Consider the following 8,298-nt stretch of genomic DNA (forward strand, 5'->3'; position numbering starts at 1 on the left):
CTACAAAAATGGAGTTGGCGGAGGTACAGGGTATCCAGGGTGGATGATACCTTCAGGACCAGGGGTGTGAGAGACGATGCTGGGAGAGTGGAGGGTGAGTGGGTTGGAAAGGGGGAACTGATTACAAGGATCCACATGTGACCTCTTCCCTGGTAGAGGGACAGCAGAGAAGGGGGGAAGGGAGACTCCGGATAGGGCAAGATATGACAAAATAACGAGGTATAAATTACCAAGGGCACATGAGGGAGGGGGGAAAGGGGAGGGAGGGGGAAAAAAAGAGGACCTGATGCAAGGGGCTTAAGTGGAGAGCAAATGCCTTGAGAATGATTGGGGCAGGGAATGTATGGATGTGCTTTATACAGTTGATGTATGTATATGTATGGATGGTGATAAGAGTTGTATGAGTCCCTAATAAAATGTAAAAAAAGAAAAGAGGAGAAAAAAAATGATTAGGGCAAAGACTGTACAGATGTGCTTTATACAATTGATATATGTATATGTATGAACTGTGATAAGAATTGTATGAGCCCCTAATAAATTGTTAAAATTAAAAAAAACAGAATGGCAAATCATAGGAAACTTTAATGCATTATATTGACTGAATTATGCCATGTATCATCTTTTGTTTTATTAAAACTATTGTTATATATTTTTTAAAATGGAGTTGGCATGCTAAGCTTGGAGAGCTGCCTCGTATTATTTGGGATCCTCAGTTTGAAGTCCCTGGGTTTTCCTGACATCTCTCTGGTAGTTGTTGCTAGACCTTTTGAAGGTTGTTGTACCCAACTGCAGTTTGCCTCCAGAAGGTCAAATACACAGCATGTAAGAGAACGTTCTGAACAAGTTACTCTGCTTTGGGGGTGGGAGTGGGGGGAAATCATCTCCATAGGGTGGGATAGAGAACATGTTTGGGGCGTGCCAGCCTTTCACACACTGAGTTATTTTTAAAGGATATAAATTAGAGCCGGGGAGAAAAACAGTGTTGTTGCTTAAGGTTGCAAACCACCTTGACTGGGCCACCGTTCTGACTAGTTTGGCAGCCATATAATGATGTAATGTGTCAGTTGTGTGACAACGTAATCATCTCCCATGATATAATCTGATGCAATCAGTCAATTAATTGTAAGAGGAGTTTCCTCAGGATTGTGGCCTACATGCTATGTGTGTGTGTATACATAGACATATAGATACACACACATATAGACATATTACACATGAACACATATATTTGTATATATGTATGTATGTATATATATATATATCTGCCATTACTATGCTTCTTCCTTGGAACCCACCATCTGAATGCTGATTCTTGGGAATTGTCAGCCTCCAAAGCTTATGAGCCACTAGTTTGCCATCTTCCCTATGTTGGAGTCATTCGCCTTAGTAACTTGTGAACTAACACATTGCTTTCTGATGATTTTGATTCATCAGCCCCTGCACCTACATGAATCACACGCAAAGAACTTGATGCCTGATGCTAGGACTCTGAAATTGGCAGCATCAAAAGTTGCTGGAACTATTTTCTTGATATAAATAATATAGATACCCTGTTTCCCCAAAAATAAGACAGTGTCTTATATTAATTTTTGCTCCCAAAAAATGCACTAGGTCTTATTTTCAGGGGATGTCTTATTTTTCCATGAACAATACAGTACACATTTATTGTTTATTGTTGTATTAAAAGAGATCTCACACATTCTGTCTGCTATGGCTGTGCTGCAGCCAACAGTGAGCTGCACGGCAGCACCCGCCACTACAGTCCAGAGTCCAGAGTTATGGTAGCTTCGGTGGGTCTTATTTTCGGGGAGGTCTTATTTTCGGGGTGCCTTATATTTCAGCGGGAGGCAAAACTGTAAGTTGGTCTTATTTTCGGGGGTGTCTTACTTTTGGGGGAGCAGGGTATATCCCAATGATTTTATTTCTCTAGAGAACCCAGTTTAATGATTCTAGAGGGGAAAAAATGGTATGGATGAGTTTTCCAAATAGATTTTCAAGTTTGGTTAGTCTGGAAGATATGGATGATTATTCTTCTAGGAAAATCCATAGCATGAGATGATGTTACCCCAAATTTTAGGTCCTTTTCCTGAATCAATGCATTCAATTAATAATCACTTTGGTGAACAATAGGATATGAAAATGACACAGAAAGTGAAGCCTTTGGATGTGGAGGAATAGCTAAGACAGAGAAAAAGAAGCTATACTTTAAATTTTTTGTTATTTTCACTCTATAAAAAATGAGAACTGCTGCAACTGTCTTCTATCCCCCTCACCTACCCACGCACTTTGGACCTCACTGCTAGGTTTTGGTAGAATGTGGAATATTCACTGCGCATTTCATCAGTTAGTCTTCCTAAGAGTAAGTGCTTAGTGTAAGACATGATTCCAGAGTTTCGTGATATGCAGGGAAACACTAACATTATTAATCCTAAAGAAAGACTCAATGGGGTCTGTGGAGAGGTAATATACTGAGAGTGATATCTCAAGTGAGAAGTCACATGGGGAAAGGCATATATAAGAAGGCTTACTTTTCCTGGGTTAATAGGACTCAATGTTCCTAGATCCTTAAGAGAATAACACTGGGTGGGAAACTCAGAGTATTTATTATGATTTTTTTCAGCATTACAATAATGATAAAAACAGAATCCATGTTTATTTTGGGAAATAAAATAAAAATGATTCTTCACTGATATAATTTCCTGAAAATGGCACTACATGGTGCTAAGCTCAACATCATCGTATCCAAGGTCTTCCCCTTGCCCATGGACCGTTGAAGAAGCTTTCCCTTCCATTTTGGGGTAAGCAGCTTTGCTAGGAGGCTGCAGGGATTCACCTGAAACAAGAAGAATCATTCTGGTTACAGCAATGACACAAAGACAGGACGGAGGCCCTTGGTGGAAGGACAGACTAGTACAGAGGGGTCCCCAAGTATCTGTGGACATTCAGTGCTTGTCTGAAACACTAGAGCCACCACATACTGACTCGGTGCTCTGTGCAAAGCCTTGTGCTGATGGTGACTGCTGGTAAGAAGACAAGTCAGTAATGAGAAAGACTGGGAGAGAGACGAACATTCTTCAATATTACTCTAAACTGATTTTTAAAGAATCAAGGCAAAAATTACTTTTCTGTATACCTTAGTCCCTCACTACACAGACAGTAAACAGACAATCCTTACCTCGAACTATTCATGAGAATGCTCCTAGATTCTCGATCAGATGCTGAGGCAGGTGAGTTAGTTAGTTTATTATGCCAACCTGACCGATAAACACATGTGGGGTTAATAGAAGAGTGGAGAGATAAATGGCCCAGTGAGCCTCACTTTTCGAGTTCTTGGGTCTCTTGCTTTTTGATGGTCGGACGAGGGTGCCAGCTGCCTTAGCCAGTTCCCTGCTTCAACTGACAAGGCTCACTTCCTGCAAGACATCCCTTAGGAGAAGCTGCATGGACCTACCCCGATGCAACCCTGGGTGCTGGAGCAGCCGTGTGGAGATGCCTGCCAACACCGAGATGCTTACACATTCACTGATTCGGCTTTCCTCCTGCAGTCGGCATCGTTGCATGTGCTTTGTGAGATGGAGGAGGATTTTGTGGATTGGTATCGGACATATAGGTTAATGTTGGATTTGTGGGCTTGGGCAGCACTGGGGTGGAGTGTTTTCTTGATGTGCACTTGCCCTTTACATAAAACTCTCTCTTATACATGAGTTTCTGTGGATTTGTTTCTCTAAAATACCCAAGGCATCTCATATTGTACTCCCTTGCACCTCACAGAACACATAGCCATACCTCGGAATTATTTTGGTCATTGAAATAATGAGAAGTAATTATATTTTTTTTTCCTTTTAGTGCTGAGACTTTCAGACTTTAACTGAGGCCACTGTACATTTTGCAATAAGACTGGGCAATGCCACCTTAATCCCTAGGTTAAATGTTTTCCAAGTCAGACAACTAGCTCAGGCATTCAATTTACCTTTTTATTAAAGAAATTTCTCACATAATCTCTCACGATCTTCCAAGGTCTCCTATTTATTGTCATAGCGCATGTCCCACTAGGGTGTAAAATACATGAAAAAAATATCTACATCTCACTGTCCAGACCTATTCCCATTCAGGGGAGAGCAGAAATAAGATGAAGAAATAAGATGAAATAAGAAATAAGATGAAGAAATAAGAACTAAGATGAAGAAATAAGATGGTGCTGGCCTGTCAGGAAGAATAGTGCTTGGGGTCTTGAAGTATTGTCTTCCAAGAAGCAGCCATCTAAATCAGGATATACTAAATCCACATAGAAGCAGTACAGCAGTTTGTGTGATTCAAGGATTGTAAGTAATACAATTCAAACTAAAGGAAGGAATTGTATCAGAGTTTAAATTGTAACGATTGGTTTACAGAAAGCTATGGATGACAGTGGAAACCCAAAATCCAGTTGCAGGGTCCCCACATAGTTTCAGTATCCAGTGAATTCCCCCAGACCATAATCGAGGGATGGGAATAACCTGCTAAATGCAATACCTTATTGTTTGATCTCCTTTTGACCCATTTTAATGCTGCTTCATGAGGTAGTTAGTTTATTGTGCCAACCTGGTCGATAAACACATGTGGGATTAATTGAAGGGTGGAGTGATAAATGGCTCTGTGTGCCTCGCCTCTCTTGTCTCTTGCTCTTTGATCATTGGACCAGTGTGCGGCTACCTTGCTTGTTCTCTGTCTCAATTTGCAAGCTGCAATACCTGTGGGACACCTAACTCGTGGACTGTGTCGCTGTAATTTGAGGTTCCTTCAAGACCTGCTTCGCCACATCACTGGAATTTACATCACTTGAGCTGGGGACTTTCGGACCCTGCCATCTGGCTGACTGTTGGTGACCTGCCTTGCTGTTTGCTTCCTGTACCCGAATAGCCTGAATTGCTCTGCAGAGGACTACCCAGCAGCCCCAAAGCTTGAAGGACTGCCAATGTTTCAGAACTGTCTCACAGAAGTGAGTTACACTGAGCCATTTGTACTGCTTTATAATTTAATGAACTGTTTATTTCTTATATTACACATCTATCTATATAAATGTACATAAAATTATTAGCATTCTGGTTTTGTTTCTCTAGAGAACACATGTCTCTAGTAACATGTGTCACTTTTTAATATTTTTCCTCTTCAATATTTTTTGCTTTCTCTTTGATTGAGATTTTCATATGTATGGTTTTTTTTGGGGGGTGAGGGGGGGTATAAAAATTTATTACACATCCAGAAGCTTACTAGTGCACACAGATGGGCTAGGACACATGGTACTGGGATGAGGACAGCTAGCTCTTTGGAACGTGAACAGGTTTGGATGTCTCAGAGCCTCGTGCCACACTGATGGGTCAGCGAGATTAGGAGAGCACATGCCGAACACCCAGGAGCAGCAGGGCACTGAGGGGCTGCCCTGCCTGCCCGCCCGCGCTGCCGCCCCTGTCAGATTCAGGCTTCAGAGGATACCACGCCCAGAAGCAAGCAACTCAAGAACAGGGGCTCCGTAGGGTGGTCCAGGCTTGTCTCTACAGAAGTGACTGCAACACCATCGTAAGCAACAGCTTTAATGGAATGATTTCCATCAACTCCACATGAAGTTTCTAGCCGTCACAATTCAAACATGAACTTCAAACATGAAGTTCCAGGCCGTGGAGAGAGAAGGATCCCCAAGGGCGGCACCTTCCTACCCAGGTTGCTCAGGGAGCAGGGAGTGCGGAAGGTCTTTTTGGTTTGGTGTTTGTTTTTTGTAACTGAGCCCCTCATTTCAATGTACAAAAGAATTATTCTGATTGATATTAAAGTATACTGAAACAAAGTGGACTAAAAAGCAAGTACTATTTTATGTGGGGGGAGGGCGGGAGAGAGAATGAGTCCTTCCAAGCAGGAGGGGGGCAGCTGGTGGAAGCTTCTGTGGCCGGGCCCGGCGGTGGTCACTCCCGCTGCTCCATTTTTACTTTTGGTGGTCTCAGGAAGGTTCGGTTTTTCTTCTCTTTCTTCCCTTTTGTGTTTGCTTGGAAATTTCGCCAGCTGTCCACTCGGCCATCTCGACTTTCCTCAAAGTTTTTCTGCCACTCCCTTTCTCGTTTGGCTTTTTCTTGAGCCTCAATCTCCTCTTCCCTTTGCCCTTTCCTTTCATGCATCTCTTTGGCGTCTCTTTCTTTCCCTTTAATTTCCAGGTCGGCAAAGAGTTTCACGGCCTGTTTATATACCGCTGTTTGAACAGCTCGGGGTCAGCCTCCTCCACATTTGTGGCTTTCCCTTCCTTCTTCAGTTGCTTTTTTCGCTCTTTCACAGAGTGTGCCACGTATTCTTTTCCTGCCTGAATTACACCCAGGGCCCTCTTCTTTTGTTCCTGATCCAGTGGCAACTTGTAAGCTTTGTCCACAGCTTCGAACGCCTTTTGTGCTCTGTCAGCATCGTCTTGGTTTTTGTCAGGATGCACCAATATCGACAACTGCCAAAATCTCTTTTTTATATCTTAATCTGTCACTTCAGGATCTATCTGAAGAACCTCAATGTGTTCAAATTGAAGTAGGAGGAGCCAGGACAGGTCAGTCTTTCTATCTGATTTTTGGATGTTAAAACCGAGTCTCTCTTCTCTTTTGTTTGACCTCACTATAAAAGGTCATAAACTCCTCCTCCGTGCCGCCCCCACCCCCCGCCCGCAGACCCGCTCTCCCCAGAAGCTGCCATTTCCCCAGCGCGGCTGAGGCCTCACGTGGTGCCCGTAGCGCTGCTGTGCCAGCCCCCCATATGTATGTTTTATTGAGTCATTTTTTGTTTGTTTGCTTTGCAGGATTTTGTATGATTGTGTTTTGTATGACTTCTCTGTAGAAGAAATCCTATACAGGTAGATCTATAAAGGGACAAAGCAGAGTACGATGGAAGGAAATAGTGAGTGTGGGAAGAAAATGTTCTGAAATTGATTGTGGCGATGATTGTACAACTCACGATGACCAAATGATTACAATGTACGATATCTGAGAAAAAAACTCCTATCAGCTATCACTTCATACCTACTAATGAAAATCACAATAATGAGTGTTGGCAAAAATGTGAGGAAATTGGAATCCTTTTCCACTGATATTGTGTACATAAGTTTACGTAAAACTATTTCTTGAAACAGTTGGGAATTTCTCAGAAAGCTAGATATGTACTTTTCAACTGAGTTTTTTCTGTGTTTTATTTTGTTATTATTATTATTGATGATTGATTGCATTTGGTTGTCCTGTGCTTTTCTTTATATGACATCCAGGATAGGTAACTCTATAGAGAGAGTAACTGGATTAATCATTTCTTGGGGTTGGGAGAGATGGCGGACTAATAATAATGAATGAGTTTACTAGTTGCATAGAGACTGGTGGAACTCCTGAGACAATGGCCTTAATTACCTTTCAGGTCTGCAACTCAACTCATCCCCTTACGTCAGTTTTCAGCCAAACAATAGTCAGGCCTATATAAAGAACAATAAGATTAGCAAAGTGAATAAATGGTGTGGAAACCATGTCTGCCTCCCCCAGTGTCAGAAAGGAGAATGAGAACTCAATTTTCTTTCTGTTCAAGGATAATTACTTTGAGGCAGAGGATAGACACACCTCCACCTCCATCCTTCTTGTTCCTATTCTGACACCAATCATCCCTCCCGTGGCATTCTACTTCTCTACTGGGTTTGCTCATCTGTTACACAAACCACAATTGGGATTATGGGAGTTTATTAGGGAAGTTAACTGGTTGCAACTGCTCAGGATCAGAAAACCTTATGGATACATCCTTAAAATGTACTTCTCTCTTGAAGGTGAACAAGCGGCCATCTAGCTAAGAAGCAAAAAAAGCTCACATGGAAGAAGCACACCAGCCAGTGCGATCACAAGGTGCCAAAGGGACCAGGTATAAGGCATCATGCAAAAAAAAGAAAAAAGAAGAAGATATATGTATGTATGTGTGTGTGTATATATATATATATATATATGTATATATATATATATATACCATATTGAATGAAGGGGGAAGTACAGAGTGGAGACCCAAGGCCCAAATGTCGGCCACTGGAGATCCCCTCATAGAGGGGTTTAGGAGAGGAGATGGGACTGTCAGGGTGCAAGGTAGTACCGATGAAGAACACAGCTTTCGCCCAGATCCTGGATGCTTCCTCCCCCAACTACCATGATCCGAATTCTACCTTGCAGGACTGAATAGGTCAGAGGTTGTACACTGGTGCATATGGGGGCTGGAGGCACAGGGAATCCAGGGTGGATGATACCTTCAGGACCAAGGGTGTGAGGGGCGATGCTG

The 8,298-nt window shown here is 42.4% G+C and overlaps 1 pseudogene; it reads right to left on the minus strand.

Annotated features, from left to right (window-relative positions):
• Positions 1 to 5,759: 5,759 nt before the first annotated feature.
• LOC142451219 (dnaJ homolog subfamily C member 8 pseudogene) lies at positions 5,760 to 6,699 on the minus strand (annotated as a pseudogene).
• Positions 6,700 to 8,298: the final 1,599 nt, after the last annotated feature.

This window comes from Tenrec ecaudatus, chromosome 6, assembly GCF_050624435.1.
Source record: "Tenrec ecaudatus isolate mTenEca1 chromosome 6, mTenEca1.hap1, whole genome shotgun sequence".
Lineage (NCBI taxonomy): Eukaryota > Metazoa > Chordata > Mammalia > Afrosoricida > Tenrecidae > Tenrec > Tenrec ecaudatus.